The sequence below is a fragment of the Capra hircus genome, chromosome 10 (assembly GCF_001704415.2).
Source record: "Capra hircus breed San Clemente chromosome 10, ASM170441v1, whole genome shotgun sequence".
In the NCBI taxonomy this organism is placed as follows: Eukaryota; Metazoa; Chordata; class Mammalia; order Artiodactyla; family Bovidae; genus Capra; species Capra hircus.
Window position 1 is genome coordinate 24,220,950 of NC_030817.1, and position 24,093 is coordinate 24,245,042.

A 24,093-nucleotide genomic window follows, 5' to 3' on the forward strand; every position below is an offset into this window, starting at 1 on the left:
GTAAACATTTCTAAAACATATTAATAAGCAGCAATGATTTAGAAAATGTTTAGGAATTTCCCCTGAGGCCTAGAAATAAGAGCTAAGTATTCTGAAGCCTTATATTGCAGCCACATGTAGTACATATTGGGCTTCCCTGGTGGCTCAGACAGTAAAGAATCTGCCTGCAATGCAGAAGACTCTGGTTGGATCTCTGGGTCAGGAAGATCCCCTGGAGAAGGGAAGGCCTACCAACTCTAGTATCAAGTCTCTCATTACCTAACCAAGTAAACAGTTAACATAGCTTGATACTATCATTAGACTCTTGTGTGCAGTATATCAGTCCTTTCCATTTTCAAGTTTTGGATGTCATGATGATGATGATGATGATGATGATGAAAGTTGCTCAGTCATGTCCGACTCTGCGACTGCATGGACTGTATAGTCCATGGAATTCTCCAGGCCAGAACACTGGAGTGGGTGGCCTTTGCCTGTTCCATGGGATCTTCCCAACCCAGGGATGGAACCGGGTCTGCTGCATTGCCGGCGAATTCTTTACCAGCTGAGCCACAAGGGAAGCCCAAGAATACTGGAGTGGGTAGCCTATCCCTTCTCCAGCGGATCTTCCCGACCCAGGAATTGAACTGGGTCTCCTGCATTGCAGGCAGATTCTTTACCAACTGAGCTATGAGGGAAGCTTTGATGTCTAGGCTTAAGGAAAGGAAAGGCAGAAAATTCATTGTCATTAAAACTGAACTTTTAGCTTACAGAGAAGACATAACTATTAAAAGTCATTTTTTTAAAAAGATAAACTCATAACTCTCATACAATTATAAAATGAACACGTGTTAAAAATTTTATCTAAAGTGTTAATTAATGAGAGAACCAAGAAGATGGTCTAATTTGTTCAAAAGAGAATAAAAAAATACACATATATGGAATATCAGGAATGTCAAAATGAATTTACACATTAATTGAGCAAAAATTAATTGCATCTCCAACCGGACTTAATATGTATTTCTATGGATTAAAATCATGTATATTACTATTCATATACTACAATTCAATACACAATAGCTCAGATGTTAAAAGGAGATGATGACCCAGAAGGATCTAGAAAAGACAGCCAATAATCTTTTTCATTCATTTCAAAGTCTTTCACAATTTTACCTGATAAATTTTTGACCTGGGTAGGGTACACCTGTTAATTGAATTTATGTCTGTAAATCGAGTTCTAGTTTTGTTTTTGTTTTTTTTTTTAGTTTTTCTCCTAGTGTATAACCTTGGTTTCTAAGATTATATGAAATATCTACTGTAGTTACTTTTAAGTGGACTTCAGCTTTTGTGTTATTGTAAGTTTAAAATAAGTTTACCATATTGAAAAAATGGCATAAACTCATATGAAATTTTCATTCTTTTAAAAATGACTTAAAATATAGCTTCCAAATCATAATACACATACATATGTGTAGTTTTCTTTTTCATCCAAGTCCAGTGAAAACTCAGTTTGAATATAAACCTTATCTTGTCAAGATTCAGGTCATGAGAAATTCTTAAGGAAAAGAGAACGACCTTAGTATTTATTAAATCAAGCTGGTCAGTGTATGGATATTTGTCAGATATATTCTTTACTATGTATTTGATATATTTAATTAAAACATGAGAACTGTAGAAAAAGAAAAGAAGGAACTGATTTACCAAGGGGCATTGGTTTAACACTGACTATACTCACAAATCCTTTGGCTTAGATTTTTTACATTTAGAATTTGGGATCATCTGTATATCCTTTTGCCCTCTTTATTTTAAGAATGCAAATGCCAAGGTTTCAATCCAAGTATTTTCCATCTTTTTTTTTTCCTTCACTAAATATATAGTGGACTGAGAATGCTGTTAGATTATAACCACTAATGTTGACAGTTTCACCATTAGCCAATTTACTCCCTCAGCTGCTCAGTTGTTACATGAGGAATATAACCAGGTCAAACTCCACAGAAACACATCCACAGAATTTTCCAACTCTTAGATCTCTTATATACTAGCTATTCTTAAAATTTTTCCACATAGGGAATTCTTCAATAATAATTCTTCCTTCTATACATGCTTCTTTATTTACACTCTCTATAGAACTGCCTACTTTCTCCTCTTTTCTTAAATTCACCACCCATATTACTTCTTTCTGTTAAATGTTAATAGCAAACAACATGGGAGAGATCAAGGGTGATTCCCCCCCCCATGTTTCTTATCTATATTCTTTAGTGAACATGTGAAAAACAAGACAAAAGTTGTTGAAACTGAAATAGAAAGTGTCATTGAAAATGATAGACATTTGACTTTTTTAGAAATTCTAAAATTCAAACCTTTTAGTATAATATAGATTGACCATTATAGTATTTGTTCAATTCAGTCTCAGTCAACTGTTGATAGATTTATTTTGAACCATCAACACATCCTTCCTCAGTCCTTCCTCTGCATACATATCTGCAATAAGATACTCAGGATTAGTTTACAGTCTATAATCATAGAACAGTTGCTAAGCTGGTTTTATAAATTGCAACCTGGATGCATTAGCATTACATTTTAACTCATCTAAGCTAAAAAAGGCACACATATACTTTAGTCTTTTCACAGGGTCACTGTATTTTAGACTTAGAAATTTTACAGGTAGAGATGCTACTTGTAAATTAGAGATATCTAATTCATTTATGCTAATTCATTCATTCAGATTACTTCTTTTATACTGCTGTGAACTAACAGGCCTAAAATTTAGGCACAATAATATGCTTGGGTCACTATATTAAACACAAGAGCAGCTATGTTCATCCCATTTTCTTCCTTTACAGTAAAATGAGATACACTTATTAATTTTAACAGCAATTATTAAGAGGGTGACATATAGGAGACTGTATGTAGTAAGAAGGTGGGTGAATGTAAATAAGGTAGTAAATAATGGACTGGAGATCCTTACAGAATATTCCTCCCTTCAAACTTCTTACACCAACCTTTAAAATATCACTGTAGACCTTAAAAACACCAATACCATCCCTGTTCTGAAACTGTCTTTTAAAGTCAAAAGGTATAGCTTACAAAATTTTAAAGACTGTGTATGTAAGAAAATATTTTGAATTACATCATGACTAATCTCAAGCAGCAAAATTTCCTTTTATGGGTGGGATATTTTTAACAAAGCGATTTCAAAAAAAAAACCTTAAAGCAATGACATAATATGACTACATCTACCAGGATAAATGACTCAGTAAAGCAAAGCCCAAGTAGGTAACTATAGAGATAATATTTCAGACCAAAGCCTTGAAACAGAGGTCAGTTACATCTGAAAGATAGATAATTAAAAGAATAGAGATACAGGTGGACTGAAAGAGTGGCACCTATATGAACACTTTAGAAATGCTACTATCACTGACCTGTAGTAGTGAGAATGGCTACAGAGATCCTTGCTATATGAGATCCTTGCTATATGGCGGCATTTAAGGTTGAACAAGTAAGCCAGTATTATTTTGACTTGTCTTTCGAATTCTTGAACTGTGCTACATGGCTCTAAAACAGATGAACTGGAGAGATTACAGGTGTATGTGCTATGTATAAAGGGAAATGAGCTAAAGGAGGCAGTTGAGAGGATTCTGAACTTCTGGTCATACAGCATTCTTTGTTTGTTCAAACTTCACTAACCTATACATCAAGGTTGGAGTAACTGACACTTGTTTGGTTTGATCACTGTCCTTACATTTATCTGGAAACACCCAGAAAACAGAAACACTGGGCGTTAGGAATCTAAAGATGAAATGCCTTATTTTAGGATCATTCACTTGCTTCCCATCTTCTCAAGATGAAACTGTAATGTAAAAGGAAAAAGGAAGGTTTTTTTCACTTGGAAAAAATAGCATCTAGTTTAATTCACTTGATTATGAAGAAAAAATGCACACATGAAACAAGACGAATGCTTAATGGAACTGATAAAAGGTGCTGATCACATAATCCTTAAACCAGTGCTCCCAATAAACATTTAAAATACTGAAGGCAATTAAAAAGTTGTTTACAAAAACAGTTTGAGACTGCCATGGATATGAAGGAGTTAAGTCATATTTGGTATATCTAACACTGGATGATTAGGCTGTGAAATCTGATGGCAAGACAATTAAAATCAGTCTCATTTTCACCCAAACTACTTCAGACTCTTGAGCCAAATATCTGAGATTAAAAACTGACGTTTTCTCTTATAACCTCTTTCAGGTCTCAATGGCATCCTATTTTTTTCTTTCCTACTCTCTCATTCATGTGCATTCTTTGAATGGATGCCTACCTCCTCAAATGAGAAGTACCAATGACTAATTTAGCAGTGTGGAACTTGGATCTCCTGCATTGAAGGTGGATTCTTTACTGTCTGAGCCATCAGGGAAGCCTAATTTAGCAGTATCTGACTGCAAAAGATCATTTTTCTCCCTCAGTTTTCACTTTCATTCCTGAGGAATTCCCTTCTCTGTCAAGCACTGTAGAGATGTTCATCATTAATTATCACAGTTTTAATATTGAATGTAAAGGTCTAGATTGCTACAGAACTTTTCTTTCAGTGCAGATATACACAGCAGCGTTCTCAAAGAGCCATGCATTAGTTCATGCCATGCTTGTCAACAAGAACAGTTAGGCATGGCAGCCCAAACAGAATTAGATTTGATTGTTGTGTGCTGGGATAGCAGCAAGTTGCCAATGAGGAAAGAAAAGGAAAAAAATAAAGCGGCAAGCCTGATTTTTATGACTGTAGGCAATATTGACTGCAGAATGGCCAGGACAAAATTTCAAAAATAGACCCTTCTTTTCTTATCCTAAGGCAGACTCAGAAATAGAACTAGGAAAATTGCTAATATAATTGAAAACTCTGGCTACAAAAGTCCATATGAATCTGAATTCCATTCAGAGTTTCACGGAACATGAATTTAAAAATATTCTTAAGGTCTTTCTGAATTTACCCGTGTTCTATAAGTTGTTGCTTTCGTTCTGCAACTGTTTAATATGGGAAAGTCAGAATAAGTGACCAATTTCTAAAATACCGAGGCAGAAAAGGGAATGAAAAACCAGGGCTTGTTTTCTTTCTCCATCTCTCTCTTTCTTTACTTTCTCTTGCCCCCTATTTTCTCTTTTTCTTTATTTTAAAAAGTTTCTTTTAATGTAAAACATTTGATACCAACATACCTTCTTTCTTCTCCCCTCTCAATTCCCAGGGATATATGCAATTTAGGTTTCCTAATCATAATACAAATTTAGCTGTTATATTAAAAACAATGTTAGTTTATGTAATAACATCACTATGTTTTATAAATCTTTGCTTTCTATAGTAAAACTCACATTGAAAAAAATCAAAAGGACTTGAAAAGGTAGATTCAAAAATGATACAACTACATATAGTTCACAAGTTATATGTAATTTTAATTTATCATCCAATGCATTGATAATTATTCCTGGATAAAAAAAATACCTCGCTGAAAAACCAAATATGAATCTGGGTTCCTAAAATATTTAAGTTGAAGAAAAGTAAGTCAATATGATAAAATTTATATACTTATGAAAAACTCTGATGTTATATACACATAATTATACAAGTTGAACTTTTCAAAGCTAATGGAAAGAATATTACCATATATTATCCACTTTTATTTCTAGCTTAGCCTATTGATGCTAATAGGGTGCCTTGTGGAAAACCTCTCAATGGGTCTTTATAATTCCACATTTTGTAACTCTTATTAAAAATGAGAATAAAATGAAAACTCCTTAGAGAGATTCTGTAAGAAGACAAAAGAATACTATTTTTAAAACTCTTGAATAATAGACATAGTAGACACAGACATAGACAAAGGATTAACAAAACTGCATACTACAGTAATCTGTATGATAGCTGCAATTGTAAATGAGGTGTTATTAGATAAAACAGGTAAGTGCCTGAAATACATGTGAAAGACTATCAGTATGGTCAGAACGGATTTCACAGGATTCAAAACATGCCCTTAAAATCAACTGAGTAGACTTAAAAAAAATCAGATTCTTTTCCATAAACTGTGTCTTCTTTGCATATGTTATCCACCTTGAACTATAATGTTTACTGGAGTCCTCTCCCCTAGGGTTCCCACACAGCTCCAATATGTCAGATGACTTCGCAGGGCAGAGCATAGCATCAAGGGCTGAAAATCTGCATTCTTCTTCATAAGCAATGTAGATAAAGAGTAACATCAAGCTTTTTTTAATTTATCCTTTCCAAAGAGGTGTGTACTTGGCAAATAAATGAAATAAGCCTTACCACCAACTTAGAATAACTGATACCATCTTTGTATAGAAAAAATGTGGCTTAAAGAAATAGTATTGTATTTCTCAAGTTACAAATTAAAACCCTAAGGACTCAAATCTATTCTAGGAAAATCTGTCCTATGCAAGTTCTTTCTTGAGAACTTATCAACAAATTAGTAAATTTTAAAATAACTCCCCATGACTATTTTGTGAATACAAGACCCCCCAAATGGTAATTTTCCTATAGATTTTTTTATGCTACTAAAGAGCTTCACTTTTTAAGCCAAAGACATTTTTCTAGAGATATTTCCCAACACCACAGCCTAAATACACAGAATATGATTTAAAACAACAGACAATATTCCAATATGTAAACTCCTTAAGTGAGGCCCCACATTTACTTTTTTGCTGTTTTCTATATACCTATTATGGTAATGTCTACTTTGTAGTGTAGATGCTCAAAGACACTTGATGACTCATCATGACTTGTGCTGTGCTGTGCTTAGTCACTCAGTCATGTCAGACTCTTTGCAACCCCACGGACTGTAGCCTGTCAGGCTCCTCTGTCCATGGGGATTCTCCAGGAAAGAATACTGGCAGAGTTGGTTGCCATTCCCTTCTCCAGGGGATCTTCCCAACCCAGGGATTGAACCTAGGTCTCCCGCATTGCGGGCAGATTCTTTACCGTCTGAGCCACCAGGAAAGCCCAATCATGACCTCCTGGTAGGGTTGCTGCTGCTGCTAAGTTGCTTCAGTCGTGTCCGACTCTGTGCAACCCCATAGACGGCAGCCCACCAGGCTGCCCCATCCCTGGGATTCTCCAGGCAAGAACACTGGAGTGGGTTGCCATTTCCTTCTCCAATGCATGAAAGTGAAGAGCGAAAGTGAAGTTGCTCAGTCATGCCCGACTCTTAGCGACCCCATGGACTGCAGCCTACCAGGCTCTTCCATCCATAGGATTTTCCAGGCAAGAGTACTGGAGTGGGGTGCCATTGCCTTCTCCACCTGGTAGGGTTAGCAGTAATAAACAATCAAGTAAAAATAACTATTATTTTGATTCCAATTTTTACATTAATTCAGGGTATTAAGATCCATTATTACTTTCAAGCTCAACATATGTTTTTTATCTGCATTTGGCACTCTGACTAAACTTTCACATAGAAAGCAAAATATATACTCCTATAAAGTATTTTGATTTTGGATAATCAAAATTCAACTCCTTTAAAATTATACCATTAATATTTTAATAGGATTAAAAATACTATTTGGTATATTCATAACAAATTAGTTCTCTCATGCACAGACTATGCAGTAGAAATCACTGCTTTTAATTCACAGTCATATATTAGTTTTATTTTGCTCAGCTGGCTCAAAGACCTGTTTCTTACTTACAAGATACTAAGGACACAGAAGGTTTGTTATAAGTCAGAAATATCAGCATTCACTAGAAAGGGAAGTTAGATATAGTAATACATGCCATAGAAAGTATACTGCAATGTAACTATACAGACATAAACCCTTGATATAAACATTCAGTTTATAAATTCATTCAGCAAACATTGATTTATGATGCTACGGAAACATCCTTGCCCCAAATTGCTAGCTCCCGCCCACTTTTACCTTCCACGACAATGTGTATTTTAAAGAAGATGTTCTATTTTAAGCTGCTGCAAGAAGAAAACAGAATGTAAGATCCTGATGCCATTCAGAATTTGCCAGGGTGAAAATGCTTTGGAGTAAACTGAATTCTGTCAGAGGTTAAAAAGCATTTTCTCAGCAATAATGTTACAAATAGTATATAGATTCCTACATTAATCCATATATGTCTACTTGACCCTCAATTCAGTTAAACCATAGCTACATTTCAGCTTATTAAGGGTTAAACTTTTAAGAACTAGCATAAAAATGTGGTAACCACTTATAAAGCTGTTTTCACTGGAAACTGTTTTGCCCCACTTATAAGTTGGTGACCCTCTCTAGAGTATGACATAAAGTGGAATTCTAATGAAATTCAAGGACAATACAATGATGGTGTCTAGGATGGGTTACCTGTAAATATGGCACCTTGAATAAACTGAAGTATGAGCAAATGGCGAAAGCAAGGTCTCCTTTCCTTTCCCTGCCCCTCAAAAAGGTCATAAGATCCTCAAATGAGAGGTGTCCTCTTTATACCCTGAAGAAAGAAGCATCGTTTTTTCCAAGATAGAAGGACACCAAGAAGAATAAGAATGAACAGGTCTTACTAAGTTTCTTTCAGTTTACTATCCTCAGTTCATACTTTTTGTCCCATCATATTTCTCCATGACCATCCCTCTCCATCAAACCTAGCATAACAACTGTCCATGAGATTCTCCAGGCATGAATACTGGCATGGGTTGCCATACCCTCCTCCAGGGGATCTTCCCGACCCAGGGATTGAACCTGTGTCTCTTACGTCTCATGCATTGCAGGCAGATTCTTTACCACTAGTGCCACCTGGGATGCCCCAGCACAACATCGGATTTAACAATTTCTTTGGGTCTTCATTTTCTTGTAAAATTTATATTAAATAAATCTGTATGCTTATTCCTGTTAATCTTTATCAGTTTAATTTTCAGATCCAATCAAGGGCCCTAAGAGGGTCAAGGAAAACTTTTCCTACCCTAAAATAATAATTATAATAAAAAAGCATTATTCTTTTTAGCGATACTCTTCTGTGAGGTGAGGTCTATGTGCATAAATAATGTGGCCACTAAATAGGAAAGTGATTTTGGAGAAAAAAACAAGATAAATATTGGAGAAGATAGTCAACTCATTGAATTAAAAAGGATATATCTCATAGATATATGTTCATATGTATCATATTCAATGTACTTGACAATGATTAGGAAAAAGAAGGCAGGCACGGTACAAGTGTTGACATTAACTTGCATCAAGTTGATAGTGAAGCTAAGAATACTTGATTTTTCAGTCAGATTGTAGCTAATAACCATAACAGAACAAGACACATTTACTCTGTGACAGATGTAGCATATGTCTGACAGAGTTGGTTCAAAGTAAAATAACTTTACGTTTGGGCCTTTATTATGATAATCAGTATTGACAATAATAAAACTTATATTTACTGAGTACTTATGCATATTGTGCACTGCACCAAGCAGCCTTAACCAATTCAAACCTTAAGGTGATATCATTCCCATTTTATAAAAATACGAAGTATAGATAAGCTAACTTAACAATCAAGTGCTTAAGATTACAAAGTAAGAGGCAGCACAGGGTATCAAATCTAGGATTGTGATTCACATCTAGGGCTGGGATTCAAATCTAGCCCAATCTCACTTTTAGCTCAGTTTTAGTAAGAGGCAACACAGGGTTTCAAATCTAGGACTGTGATTCACATCTAGGGCTGGGATTCAAATCTAGCCCATCTCACTTTTTAGCTCACTTTTAAGCACTGTGAGACAACCAGTAAATATTAATTTCCGCCAAAGCATGACCGTCCTTGGAATATGTTAAGAAGCTGGTTAAAGCTCTTGATTCTTTCAGAAAAATGAAAAGTCTATTAAAAAAAAAACATGTTTTATGATAGAAACATACCTCATACTCTCAGCTCTTAAGTTCACATGGTAAACGTTAGGCTGTACAGAGATTTCAGTATTCAAAAAATAAGGCAATAGGGAGAATTCCCAAAGAAGAAATTTTAAGTACAGCTTTAAATAACAAATGGTTTCAAGAAGCACAGAAATACTTAAGAATGAAAGAAAGAATTACTATATCTTTTTCAATTCTGGCAGAGAATTAAATCCTGATATACTAGTACACCCACCGTATATAATGAATTAATTTCTCTTTTATGAATCTAGAAGAGCACCATCTTAACAGTAGCTTGAGAAAACAGCCAAACAAACCACTTCTTGCACTGGTTTAGATGAGGAACTCTGGTTGAGAAAGGATGTGCTTTTCAAAGGGGAAAAACAAGGTGACTAGAAAAAACTGATAATTCTACTCATCCTAAAGTCCAGGCTATAAATTCCATTGTATCCAAACACACATTTTTGTAAACATAGAAAATTGACTTTGCTAGTAGTCAAGAAAATATTTATTTGAACCTTTAAAAATTAGACTAGGATTGGTAGTAAACCAAATGTGTGTAAAGCTCTGAACCACATCATAGTATGGCCATGAAAAGTTTAATATTCATTAAATCTCTGTAATGTACAAAAAGCGGTGCAAGCATCCATTGGTGTTATCTCCTATGCAGAACAGACAACTGGGTTAATAAAGAAAAGGAAAAACGGAGATGCAATGCTGACCTGTGGTGCATAAGGACACATGAAGGGAAAGAACGACAGACACTGAGCAGCAAAAATCACTTTGATGTCAATTTTCCTCAATATCAGATACAGAGTTAAAAAAAAGTTACTGGGAATTTAGATTTTGAGCCTCCTTTCGATTTAAATTGCCTGCCCATATTCCCTTAGTGTCTTGGTAACAGATGAAGAAGCTTTAATCAGAGGCCTGAATACAACTTATTTATCAATCAACAACATTAGATTCTGACTACAATTTTGTTGAAAGTTAACTAAGAAATACTTACTGACTTAACAATAAATGTCAGCTTTCTATTTTCTTTTGTTTGTGTACCAATTCTGATTCCCATCTGAATTTATGAGTGTGATTTTTCACAGACTTTTAGTTCACAGTTTTTTTCAAACAGGATGTCAAGGAGACTGATTGGGGTCACAGAGAACAAAGCTGCATTGCTCTATGTAAACTTTGAGTTTCAACAGTAGGGCAAGAAAGTCAAATGCACAGTTTATGAGACTCTTTCCTGCTCCTACATTCAAGGTCAACAAGGAATTAAAGTTTAGACATGGAGATGATTGTTGATATTGTTTGAGCCTACACTGAAGAAAAACTGTGCCAGCAACCCCTATGATTTATTTAAAAATGAAATATTAAAGTAGACTGTAGGAACATTCAGGCAGTATAGAATTAAAATAGTTTAAAAACCTAAATTAATATATGCTTCAGGGAATTAGAAAAATGCATACAAATCCTAGGAACTCTGATACATATATAATGAGATACTCGATACTGGGTTATAATTCATGAGTTGGTTAATATGTGTTTATTAAATGCTTATTGTGTGCTAGATAAAGAAGGTAAATCAATGTCTTTACCCAACTGAGTTTAATAATCTAATAACAAAGTGAATATTACTATAGATATAGCAATTAGGGCATAATTAATGTCATTCATTCAACCTATATTTATTGTTTACTGTTTGCCCCAAACTAATCTAGCCTGTGGATGATAGGTTGAAAATAAAGCAGCCTCTGGTCTCTAGGAGTTCACAAAGTAAAACTTACAGTCACAATATATCATAATAAGTATTATAGTAGAATTTAGTGGAAACTGCTATGGGAATATGTAATAGATGCTCCTAACTCAGTTGGGGGTGGAAGACAGGGGAAGGTTATCAGGAATGATTTCTTGGAGCTGGGATGTAGGAACACAGTTTTAAGGGACAATTATAATTTGGGTGAAGAAAAGATAGGAAAGTCAGAGAAAAAGATCAGCATAATTCATAGATGCAAGGGATCCTGCCAACTAGGGAATGGCAGAAAGCATGGCTAAAACTAGTTTTAACCATGACAGGGAGTGGTAAGAGGAGTAGTTGATGAGGTAGATAGACACCAGTTCATGAGGGTTCAAGTGTTACTCCCTCAGTCATGTCATATTCTCTGTGACACCATGGACTGTAGCCCACCAGGCTCCTCTGTGCATGGGGTTCTTCAGGCAACAGTACTGGAGAGGAGAGTCATTTCCTTCTCCCAGGGATCTTCCTAACCCAGGGATCAAACCCAGGTCTCCTGCATTGCAGGCAGATTTTTTTTTACCATCTGGGTCACCAGGGAACCCCTCCTAAGGGTTATGGAGAGCCACGGAAAGATTTCAAGTAGTGGAATAACATTATTACATTAACATTTTAAAAAGTTCATTCTGTTATGTGTGCAAAGATGGATTAGTGATATTTGTGGAATAAATGATGAGGGTAGAGGAACTAGTCTGGATACTGATCTAATAATCCAGATTAAAAAATCCAACTAAATAATTGAAAGTGGCTTTGGAGAGAAGAGGCATAGATTCTAAAGAAACAAAAGAGGCAGAATCTTTAAGACTTAGATCTGATTGGTTATAAGGGATATAACTCCCAGGTTTCTAGTCTTTGAGTGATTGGATAGTGTCATATACTGGATTAGTGGGTAAAGGTACAGATTTGGGGGCTAAGTTATATATAAAGTGCTTATAACTCTGGAGAGAGATGTGGTCTATAAACAGGAGTTGGTGCCAAGGTAGTCATTATATAGTGATGTAATGGTAACATACATGAAGCTCCTAGAATGATCCCTGACCAAAGTAAGTGCTATATCATCAGTCAGTCAGCCAGTTCAGTCACTCAGTTCTGTCTGACTCTTTGTGACCCATGGACTGGCAGCACACCAGGCCTCCCTGTCCATCACCAACTCCCAGAGTTTACTCAAACTCATGTCCATTGACTCAGTGATGCCATCCAACCATCTCATCCTCTGCCGTCCCCTTCTCCTCCCGCCTTCAATCTTTCCCAGCATCAGGGTCTTTTCAAATGAGTCAGCTCTTCACATCAGGTGGCCAAAGTATTGGAGTTTCAGCTTCAGCATCAGTCCTCCCAATGAATATTCAGGACTGATGTTTAGGAAGGACTGGTTGGATCTCCTTGCTGTCCAAGGGACTCTCAAGAGTCTTTTCCAACACCACAGATCAAAAGCATCAATTCTTCAGTGCTCAGTTTTCTTTATAGTCCAACTCTTATATCCATACATGACTACTGGAAAAATATCATAAGTAGAAGTAATAATAATGATGATGGATGGTGACGATCATAATAATAAATATGGTTGATTATGAGATTGATCCAGAAGTATATGGAGCTGCATTGTCCAACAGAACTCCAAATTGTCAATCAAGATTTGTTTAGATCAGAATTGGTATGCTAATAGTGGGTTACGAGTTTCCACAGCAACTGTTTTGTATATTAGCAGGTTACAACTTAAAAATGTCACCTTTTCTTTAGGTAGGTTTTTCTTTTTTTTTTTCTTCTGCTGCACAGTGTGTGAGATCTTACTTCGCTAAGGATGGGATTGAACTGGTGCCTCCTGCAGTGGCAGTGTGGAGTCTTAACCACTGGACCACCAGGGAAGTTCCCTAAAAGTTCTTAAGCATTAAGTAAAAACAATTAAGCTTCAGTCTCTGTCCACTCAACAGGAAAAATCAATTTAGCTTCAAAATCTCAAATATATAAATGAATCTCACTACTGGGAAATCTAAGACACTAAAAATGAGATTTTATAGGGCTCAATTTTTTGGGGGGGAGTTTAGATACTGTTACAAAGCATAAAAGAGTTATATCTAGTATATACTTCAATTTTCCAAATAAGTCAGAAAGAACACCATTTCTACCAAGAAACAGTACTAATTCTGGCTTTGGTTTAAGCTAAGGGAATTCTAAAGCACTTTTTTTCAAAGGATTTTTAAAAAATGAATGCTGCAGGAACAAAATTGAATGTTAGTTAGAAATCTCGAAGTGAGTTCCCCCTGCTCTGTCTCCCCTATTTTTAACTTGACTTGAAGGGATGAATTATAGTGTCCAACTGAAGCCACCGATCTCATTACATTCACAATATTTTATGCATTTCAAGTGTTAAGCCAATTTCAAAGATCAAGAAATAGCTAGAAGATTGTATTTAAGGAGAGCATAGTAGGTGCTCAACAAATATTTATTAAATGAATAAATACAAGAAAAATAAGAAATTACAAAAAAAAAGAAATTACAGAAAGGAATGGCTTTCTAATACTTTCTTAAACTCAAGTTTTGTATTGTATAGATACACCTGTATCTTCTGATAAGATAAAATCCAAAACTACATAATGAACCCGAACCAAGTAAATATACACTGTGAAAATACAAGACTACTGCATGTCATTCAGAGAGATGATTTTTAATAATCCTGAAAAGTGAAAAGCATTGCATTTAAGACAAAACAATTTTCTGCTACTCATCTGGCAGCTTTTATGACTTTGGGCAAGATATTTAACCTCTTTGAGCCTCAGTTTCCTTATCTGCAAAATGAGGTGACAATAATATCCTCTCCAAACAGAACTGTAGTGAAGACTGAGATGAGATAAAGGAGATGAACATTTATCAGGTTGTCACATCGTAAGAGAAACATAAAACCACCTATGGAGTCCACAGAGATGGGGCACTGAGTATAGAAATGTAGAAACCCTGCCACAGATGACAAAAGGAGGAACACACTTCATGACAAGTAAATAAATCTCATGTGTCATAATGGAAAAAACAAATCCAAGTGAAGCCAGAACGCATTTAAGAGCTGAGTGCTATGGAGCAAAGGCCACAGCATACACAATCCCATCCCCCCAGAAACCAGTTTCGCATTCCAACCTGAGAGCCCTCCTGCACACATGCTGTCACAGAGAAAGTGATACCCTGATGGATGCTGTAGGCTGTGACTGGAGATGATGCCAATGGTAGACTTCTTAAATACTCTCATGGGAAATGGAGAATTGCCTGGATGAAGTGGCAGAAAGAAATGAGTTATATATTTTTTACACTAGGAATCATAATCCTGGGGAATTAAGACCTATGGGAAATGTGGTGATGAGATGGTACCAATCTTCTCTTTCAAAAGTCTTTACTAATATCACAAGTAATTCATCTGCTTTTCATTACTTTGTTTCTCTCTACAAATACACATTTTAAGAAAAAATCAATTCTCCAAAAATCAGTGTTAAGAAGGAAAAAAACAAAACAAAACTCTAACAGCTGCAATTTGCAAAGGAAAAAATTAAAGAAGATGGCTGTTCTACTGACTCAATAAATTAATCTTTGTGAAGCTACAGGTTTAGCAATGCCATTCTTTGCAAGGCTATTTATAAAGTTTTAAAGTCAAAGGATGATTTTCTGCTTGTGGTTCTATATACATTACCTGGTATTTTAGACAGTGCCATCTTTCTGTTTTTTGTATGACATTCAGACATAATATTTCTGCAATCAGAATTAAGTTGACAATACTGGCCTGCATATGTACTAACTATAGTAGCCTGCACAAAGTAAATATATGTAGAAATAGGTTATGTCTGCAAAGTAAAAAGTTAAGATCTTAAAAATTCACAGGCTATTAAAGTCCTGTTATTTACTAATTATATTTTGAGGTACATATACTCTTTTCTCTTAGCTACTCAACAGTGCCCCTGCTTTGAACAGTAGGCTTAAAGGATATTCAAAGTCTGTTAATATTTCTGTGACTGTCTTATACAACTAGAAAACCCATTTATGCTATGGTTTAACACAATAAGAGTAAGAAATTAAATCTCTAAAAAGGGAAAGAACATAGGTCAAAGTTCACATAAAGTACTCTGTTAAAAGAACATGGATCTCATGAGTGATAAGCTTTTCTAGATTTTAAGATGCTGTATGTGTGTGCTCAGTTGTGTGTGGCTCTTTGTGACCCCATGGACTGTGGCGTGCCAGGCTCCTCTGTTTATGGGATTCTCCAGGCAAGAATACTGGAGTGGATTGCCATTTCCTCCTCTACAGGACCTTCCCGACCGACAGGTCAAACCCGCATCTTCTGAGTCTTCCTCACTGGCAGGCAGATTCTTTACCACTGAGACACCTGGGAAGTCCTAGATTGTACGAACCTTATACAAGCATCAAGGAGACTATTTTCCTGAATAACCCAATCAGTTTTTTAAAAGGGAGTGAATCTATTTTACATAAAAATAGGGGAATCATATGAAATTCTCATTTAATAATCAATTTGGATGCTTTCCTCTATGATTAATGGGACAAGATTTTACTAATTCATTGTAAATCTTCAGCTACCAGAGACAGACCTATAAACTGGAATCTTCGTCATAGCCAATAAGGGTTTAATAACAAACTACCCAGTTCAAAGGAATCTTTACGGAATTAAGGTGGCAACAATCAAGTTGGCTGTTTAGGCTTTAACCATTTCAATATGATACAGTGACTGCCAGAAAAAAGTACTGTATGAAAATATACAAATTTCCCCTTAAAACAGCTAACTATTTCCCTTTGGTACCGTCATCCCTTTCAGCCAAGTGCAAAGTGCAAGGCAAAATAAATTAAGGCAAAAGGAAAATAAAATAAGAAGAATGGTGAGGGCGAGCATGTTGTTGACCATGTAAGAGAACACGTGCAAAGTATACCTCAGATACACTACAGGTAGATGAGCACGAGGGAAGCCGAGCCTGGTTTTGCAGTGGGGAAAAGAAAACACTGTTAAGGCGGAAGGTACAGCGCAGTAAGTGTCTCAGAAGTTCAGGAGGTTCCATCGCCAACACATTTGCCAGATAATAAAACAGTCTTAAAAACAGACACTTGAGCTTGAAATCTCAAGGTTCATACTATTTGAGGAGAACCTTGTGATAAAAAAAATACCTGGCTTTAAAAAATATCCATGACAGAGAGGACTACCCCAGTTAGAATCTGGTCTGGTCTTGCTGAGAAGATGCTCAGGTAAGGTTAACAGGAAAGCGGATTACTTTTTTCTGTGGTACTACACTGATCGCACTGTCATAACGTTAGCAGACTACATGTGAGATTATGTATAGAATGACCCTAGTGTACATTTTCATATTACTCTTTAAAGAGGGTGTCAAAGCCAGCTCAGTATTCTGATTCCGATTTCCTTTTCCTACTATTCCATTCTCATTACTGAATCCATTCTGTAGTACTGAATCTAAATAAACAAATAAGCCAATAGCAATAACAAAAAGATATTTAAAAACCTGAACACAAAACTCTTTAGAGCCATCTTTTATCAGAATGTTTCATTGACTTTTTTGTGACTTTTTCATGACATTGACTTGCTAATTTTCTGCCCTCTTGTCACTTTCTAGGTTGTCACATGGCACATTAAATATTGTGGCTTCTTCTTTCATAATGCTGTCACAATGAATGCTGTCACACATTTCTTGAGTATGTATTTTCTAGTTACATACTCTTTATAAAGTCCCAAAATACAAAGTTAGGGTGGGAAAATAAAGAACAGAAGAAGACGGCACAGTGGAGAAACCAGATATGTCATCATCTGATTTGTTCTTTTAGTATATTTCTAGCAACCAGCACAGTGGAATATAATAGTAGGCACTCAGTAATGGTTTGTTGAATGAGTGAATATACAGTCTTTTTTTCCTATCCTCAAAAACTGAATTGTGTGAATTAATATTCAGAAAGCTTTATATTTATCATCACAAAGATTTGTGATGAAATGTACCACTGCCAATTAATGAGTTACTAAGAGGTAGTTTCTAAAATATGATCAATTCTATACATAGTAAGAAATTTAACCTTTCTTTTGGCCATATACACATCTAATTTTCTTTAGCAGGATATCAGTTCTAAGAAGCCCTTCCTCAGCATGTTTGTTCTGTTCCTATAACTATACCCATAAAACGAAAAACTTTATCTTTCAAAATAATTTGAGTCTTGTCTTTTTTTTCCTTCTCACTGCTCCATTTTCAATTACTAGGGAAATTTACTTGTCAAGGAGATCTTTTGTTAATACTGTATTTTTGTATTAAAGTCAATTCTGAGAAGGGCAATTCCATAATAAGCATTAAATCCCTCACAGATGAGTCACTTCCACTCCAAGTGATGTCTTAGGCTACTGTAGGCAATTTAACAAGTATTAGATGGTTCAAAGCACAAGAAAGGTTTTCGCTATTTTTCAGTAGAACTGAAACTTCAGGATTGAATTAATTCACTTTACATGTTAAGCAAATGCTAATAAACCAAAAGCAAAATTAGGCTGTTTTCTAAAGAGATAATCTTAAAATTTATTTACTGCCATCTTTATCATTATTGTAACCTGGTCATATTATAAAACATTACCTACCAAGATACTCAGGATGTTGCATGTTATAAATTAAATAGTAAATAAATGCCTATTATTAAGTGAGTAAATGTCAAAGAAGGAAGACTTAGGAGGCCCAAACAATGTTCTACATACAAGAACCAAAAAACATTGAAATTTGCTCAAAGAAAGAGTACATAAACAAATTGATGTTTACTCATTTAAAAGCTACATAAAGATTATTCATCTAAGGACTAATGGTCCAGCTGTTTTTCCTCATCTCAATCAAAGCAGGTTGATTCATTGTAAACACGTAAGCATTTTTAAATGCTATATTAAGACATGATTTATTACTTGATCACATTATAGTGTCTTTCCTAGTTGTATGAAATTTCCTATAGAACTTATATGATTTTATGTGGGGTCAAATAGGAAATTTAGCAGAAACCAAAAGTTAACATGGTTTTCAGAGGAAATATCTTTACTAAGATACAAGGAAGTCATAAACAGAAAAATGCAATGTGTGCAGCAAAAATACTCTAAAAACACATTTTAAAACTGTTCAAAGAGTAAGAATACAATTTATCTTTAAATCTCTGTAAGGTTACCCGCCCCTGCCCAGAGAAGAGGAATTAATAATCTGTACTTTATCCATAAGACAGTTCTATATTTGAAGGGTTTAATATAATTTCATGGTGAGTTTACTTAGTGTGCAGGTGTGTGTGTTTGGTATGTGGAGAGAAGCTGGAAAAAATAATATAAAAAGGAAGAATAAAAATGTAAAGTAGGAAATTTCAGGGGATCAAGTCTTTTCAGTGCATGCTTCCATGCAGAATGATCTGTAACCATCCCGAGAAAAAATAAGCAACTCTCTTTCCTCATCTGGTAAAATAATTTCACACAGCCTCTATTATAACAATCTCTTTGTCAATGTCATCTTGACACACTAACTAGTTTTAACAGGTCTTGGTGAACAGGGAGATAGTACTACACAGTTTAGGCTTTTTGTGCCATATGGCCTTTGTTGCAATTATTCAACTCTGCGGTTGTGGTGCAAAAGCAACCACAGATTACATACAATGAAAGAGTGTGGCTGTGTTTCAATAAAACTTTATTTCTGGACACTGAAATTTTAGTTTCATATAAAGTTCCACATGCTAAAATGAAATATCCTTTTGACTTCCCTCCCTACCATTTAAAAATGCAAAAATCATTCCTAGGTCATGGACCCACAAAAGAGAAACAGGATTTGGCCCAAGGGTTGTAGTTTGTTGACTCCTGAGTTATAGCATTAATTTAATGAACAGAAAAGTGCAAATATCCTGAAGACAATTCATCAACATATAAAGAAGTGTTAGTTTAGAACTAAAGCTGGAATCAAAACACTGATCTTAAAGGCCTGTAAAATCACAATTATCTAATTCATTATTTGTTATCCTATTTCATACTAGTATAATTTCAGCATTTAGGAAATTACTAAACATTGACAAACTAATCTTTAAAAGACATTTCTTTCTGACTTGATTGGAACATTTTTCTTAATAAAAATACAGTCTTATTTTATGTGATATCTCCTCCCTTAACTTCTTCCACTTCAAATAATACCATCTTTTTTTTTTTTGTTAGCATAGCAAGTACTCATCATATTCCTTCTACTTCATCACCTTTCTTCTTAGTTCACTGATGTGCCAGTAATCTGTTTTCATAAGTCATCTTCCCTTTACTGTTTGTTACAGTCTTTAAAAAAATTAACATATTTGATTACCCCAAACCTATCTGTATATATTTGTAGACGAATGGAAATTTACCAGGGTATTATATAAACTGACTTAAATTCAAAATTTGTGGCTTTGAGGTATTTTTATTCCTCTCATTTCTTTTTTGTCTTTATTTCGTAAGCACTTATCTATTTTTTTTTTCTGACTGTTTTAACATTTAAGCTTGTTTCCAGGGTCCAAGATGATAATTTTATTATTATTAAAATTACTAATAACCAATTTAGGGTTCAGAATACTGCAGCTCTATACAAAGTACAGAAAAAGATGATACATTCTTAAGTTACAAGAATCAAGTACATCCTACTTTCTGCTATAGAAGAATCCATGTAAAATAAAAAAGTATGTTTTCACATGAGAAATAAAAACAAAACTATTCTAAAAATAATTGCTTAATATTCAACTTTATATCATTGATTATATGTAATAAATAAAAACACAGGGTTCTTTCTTCTAAAAAACATAATATATCATATAGATGATACCAGTTGCAGCACTGATTTAATTAAATCCTTATCCCAAACTTCTGAATGATCTCACCTTCTTCAATTATGAAATATTTAAGTGGCAACATGGTTCTGAATCTTTCCTCTCTCTGAAATATTTAGCAATGTTTCAATGAATTTAAAAGCACTCGTATACTTGCTCTTCTGTGGAAATAATAAATTTCCACAAAATGAGATGGTCACTATATGCCAATTTATCTCATTTTAGAAACAAAACCTATTGATATAGCCTATGGTACTGAGAATAACTTTATTCTACATCTAAGTAACAGCTTTTAACATACAAGGCATATTTTAAGGCGTGCTCAGACGTGGCTGACTCTTTTGCAACTCCATGGACTGTAGACTATCAGGTTCATCTGTCCATGGGATTCTCCCAGAAGAATACTGGAGTGGGTTGCCATTACCTCCTCCATCTACCTGACCCACGGATTGAACCTGTGTCTCCTGCAGCTCCTACATTAGCAGGTGGATTCTTTACCACTGAGACACCTAGGAAGCCATTATTTTAAAGCATTTTGTGGGAATTAACAGGAAAGGAGAAAACCTGAACATTCAGCCAAGATTTGATTTGTATCTTTTCTTAGCTGAACTCTGTAGAGAAGATACTATTATTTGCCTTTTGACAATTTTTTTTTTCAAATTTTTGCCTACTATTCCAGTTAACAGGAATCTTAGGATGATATACTTTATATTCAGTCTTTTCAGAAAAAAGGTGCAACGAAGTGTGACACAGTGAAATTAAACAAAGGGCGAGGACACTGAGACTAGTTACTATGTACTCCTCCTTGCAGTGTAGGTATTGAAGAAACTGGAGTGGCATGAGAACCCAATTTTCAAAGCACAGAGCTTTCATTAACCCGAGTCTAACATGAACACCCTACCATATAGACCTTAGCAAGTCTAACTTTCTGGTCTTGGTTTCACTGAAAGAAAAATAATATCACTTCCTATGACTGGTTAGGGAAGAATGTGGCACTATATACATACATTATGAGACTCATTTTAGGAATTTCTAGAATGATATCCAGATGTATCTAGACTTATTTAATCATAAAATTAATAAAAATCTTTTTAATTTCTTAAAATAGTGGAATAGATTCTGGGGATGACTGTGGATGATTTTTCAAATTCTCTAAGAATATGACTGAAAAGAAGACCAGCTCAAAAGAAAGAAGTAGAAAAATGAGATACATATTAATTTCTCCTCTGTTTAGCTATCAGTATTTAATGACTGATATTACTAAAAACTGAACTTTAGTAATCAAAAATTTAATGAAGAGATACACATAATACATAGAGTACATAATTAAAAACAAAGCTGAGAAACCAGAGAATTATCATAGCACTATTATTTTTTATTCTATCCCTCATAATTATTATAGCAATATGAATTAAAAGTATGGCAATAATCTTTGGAGAAGTAAATCAGACCTAAGATTCTTACGATCTTCTTTTTAAAGCCCCAGAAATAGGAAATCAAGGTTAAATAGAGCCAGAAATTATTTACTGCAGTATTTTTGTTTTTCTTCTATTGTATTTATACCATATACCATTTCAGAGATTTTAATTCTATTTATATAAAATACTATTGGTAGTATGCCTATACGATGTATGACAGTACTGAGTGACTATAAGGTATTGTTCTCCTTCAAAGTGTTGTCCTGGGTCATGAGATTAGCGATTACCTCAAGTATTTGTAAGATGTTACGTAATAGTGTTCACAGTGAAGATTCTTACTGCCTAATTTTATTTTTAGGAAAAAAAAAAATAGTATCTTAGTTATTCCCGAAGAGTCTGAGTTAAGAGAAGTCTATTAACTCGGAATAGACCTATCTACTTTCCAGATTACCCATAATGAGACTCTGACATTGAATATTTTCCTTGACAACTGAAATGGAATCATCAAGGTTCTATCACTTGAATCCAGCACATAATTTAGAATCCTGCTGACACATCTAACAAGGGACAGAAGACACAGTCAATGGAAAAGCTCCAATGAAGTCTCATGAAAAGATCCTCAGAAAATTATACAATTGTGTAAGAGACGCAGATTTTGGGGGAAAAAAAAGTTTTTAATTTGCATTGGAGCTAGAATGCTATTAAATCAAACGCACTGTTAGTGTGGCTTAAAGGTCATCTACCCTGCCAGTTTAATCTTTATTTCATAAATGTGAGCATGAAGCTACAGCTCCAAAAGAAAGAAAGAGATAGGGAGAAAGAGACAGAAAGTAAAAAAAATGGAGATGAGAGGACAAATCAATCTGATTTGGAATTACCAGTCAGCAGAAGTTTAGGGAAAAAAAAATCACCGAGTGAAATCGTACATTTACTCTGAGAGAGTATCCTTTCACATTGCCTTCTAGGTGATCTCTGAGCTCCTCCAGCTTTCGATGGAGCTACATGTAAACATCAGAAAATGAATTGAAAAAGCAACTTGTTCTCTTTTCAGTTTTCCTTTTTCCTTTTAAAAATAAGATCATAGCGTTATACATTCCTCACTGCCTTTGGCAAACATCTCAAAACATCAAAGATCTTTGTACAGTGCAAGAATACATGCTCAATAAACCGTGACTAGGAAGAGAATATTTTAATTAAAGCATCTTTTCTCCCCAAAGTGTTAGAGAAAATAAATACCATAACTATTCTTATAATTCCCTACAGATTTACTTTAAAACTTTCTATTTTGCAGAAAAAAGATACTTAAGAATTATGAAATTTGCCTTTCTTTCCCAAACAGGATTTATGATTTAAGGCTTTATTCATATCCAAGTAAATGGACTGAACCCTAAAATCTATATTTTGTTCTTAAATATATTTATGTGTACATACATATTCATACTGTATATACACTTAAAAACAATAAACAAATAATTACAACTTGAAGTTCTATACATCCAAAAGCTTAACTTCAAGATCAACACAGGTGTACTTGCACGTATAATCCAGTTTATAGCAGATGGTGCTGCAGTTATGAATGCTATTTAATCTTTATTTCACTATCAGTCATTTCCAAAAAGTTATACCAAACTGCACCTTCTCTTTAATCTGAGTTATAATCCAGTCTCAACAATAATGGATCTATGTCTCCTTCAAAATTAAAATATAATACCTCACAGGTAGACAGTGAGGAATGCTACTGATATATCATCAAGATACATAGTCATATTTTTCTGACTAAATAATTTTAGTTTGCCTTGCTTTTGAAACAGGCATATAACCAACACTTCCAAGCCCCTCTGCTTATTCTTAGTGAAATAATAACAAAAAAATGCTACCCAGGATATAGCAGTGTTAGAGAACAGAGAAGATGGCTTGTTTGGAATAAAAGACACAAACATACAGACACACCCTCATCCATGTGCACTCATGTGTGCACACATACAGATAAATAAATAAACAACAAAAAGTAAAATTAAGAAGGCAGAAGAGGCAAGGAGAGGAAAGAGTGCAGAAATTAGTGCTTCATAAATTGTTAAATAGAAATAAATTGGAGGTGTGTAAAATTTTAAAATGACTTAATATTAGCCTCAAAGTAGTTATTGAATATTGGGACATTCCAATACAGTGATTTATGTCATTTTGATTAATTTAGCAGTTACCATTGCTATTAGGACACAT

The 24,093-nt window shown here is 34.7% G+C and overlaps 1 protein-coding gene across 4 annotated transcripts in view; it reads right to left on the reverse strand.

Moving 5' to 3' along the window:
- GPHN (gephyrin) overlaps positions 1–24,093 on the reverse strand; it is a 551,792-nt gene that overhangs the window by 165,125 nt on the left and 362,574 nt on the right. The gene's annotated exons all lie outside the window — the stretch shown is intronic.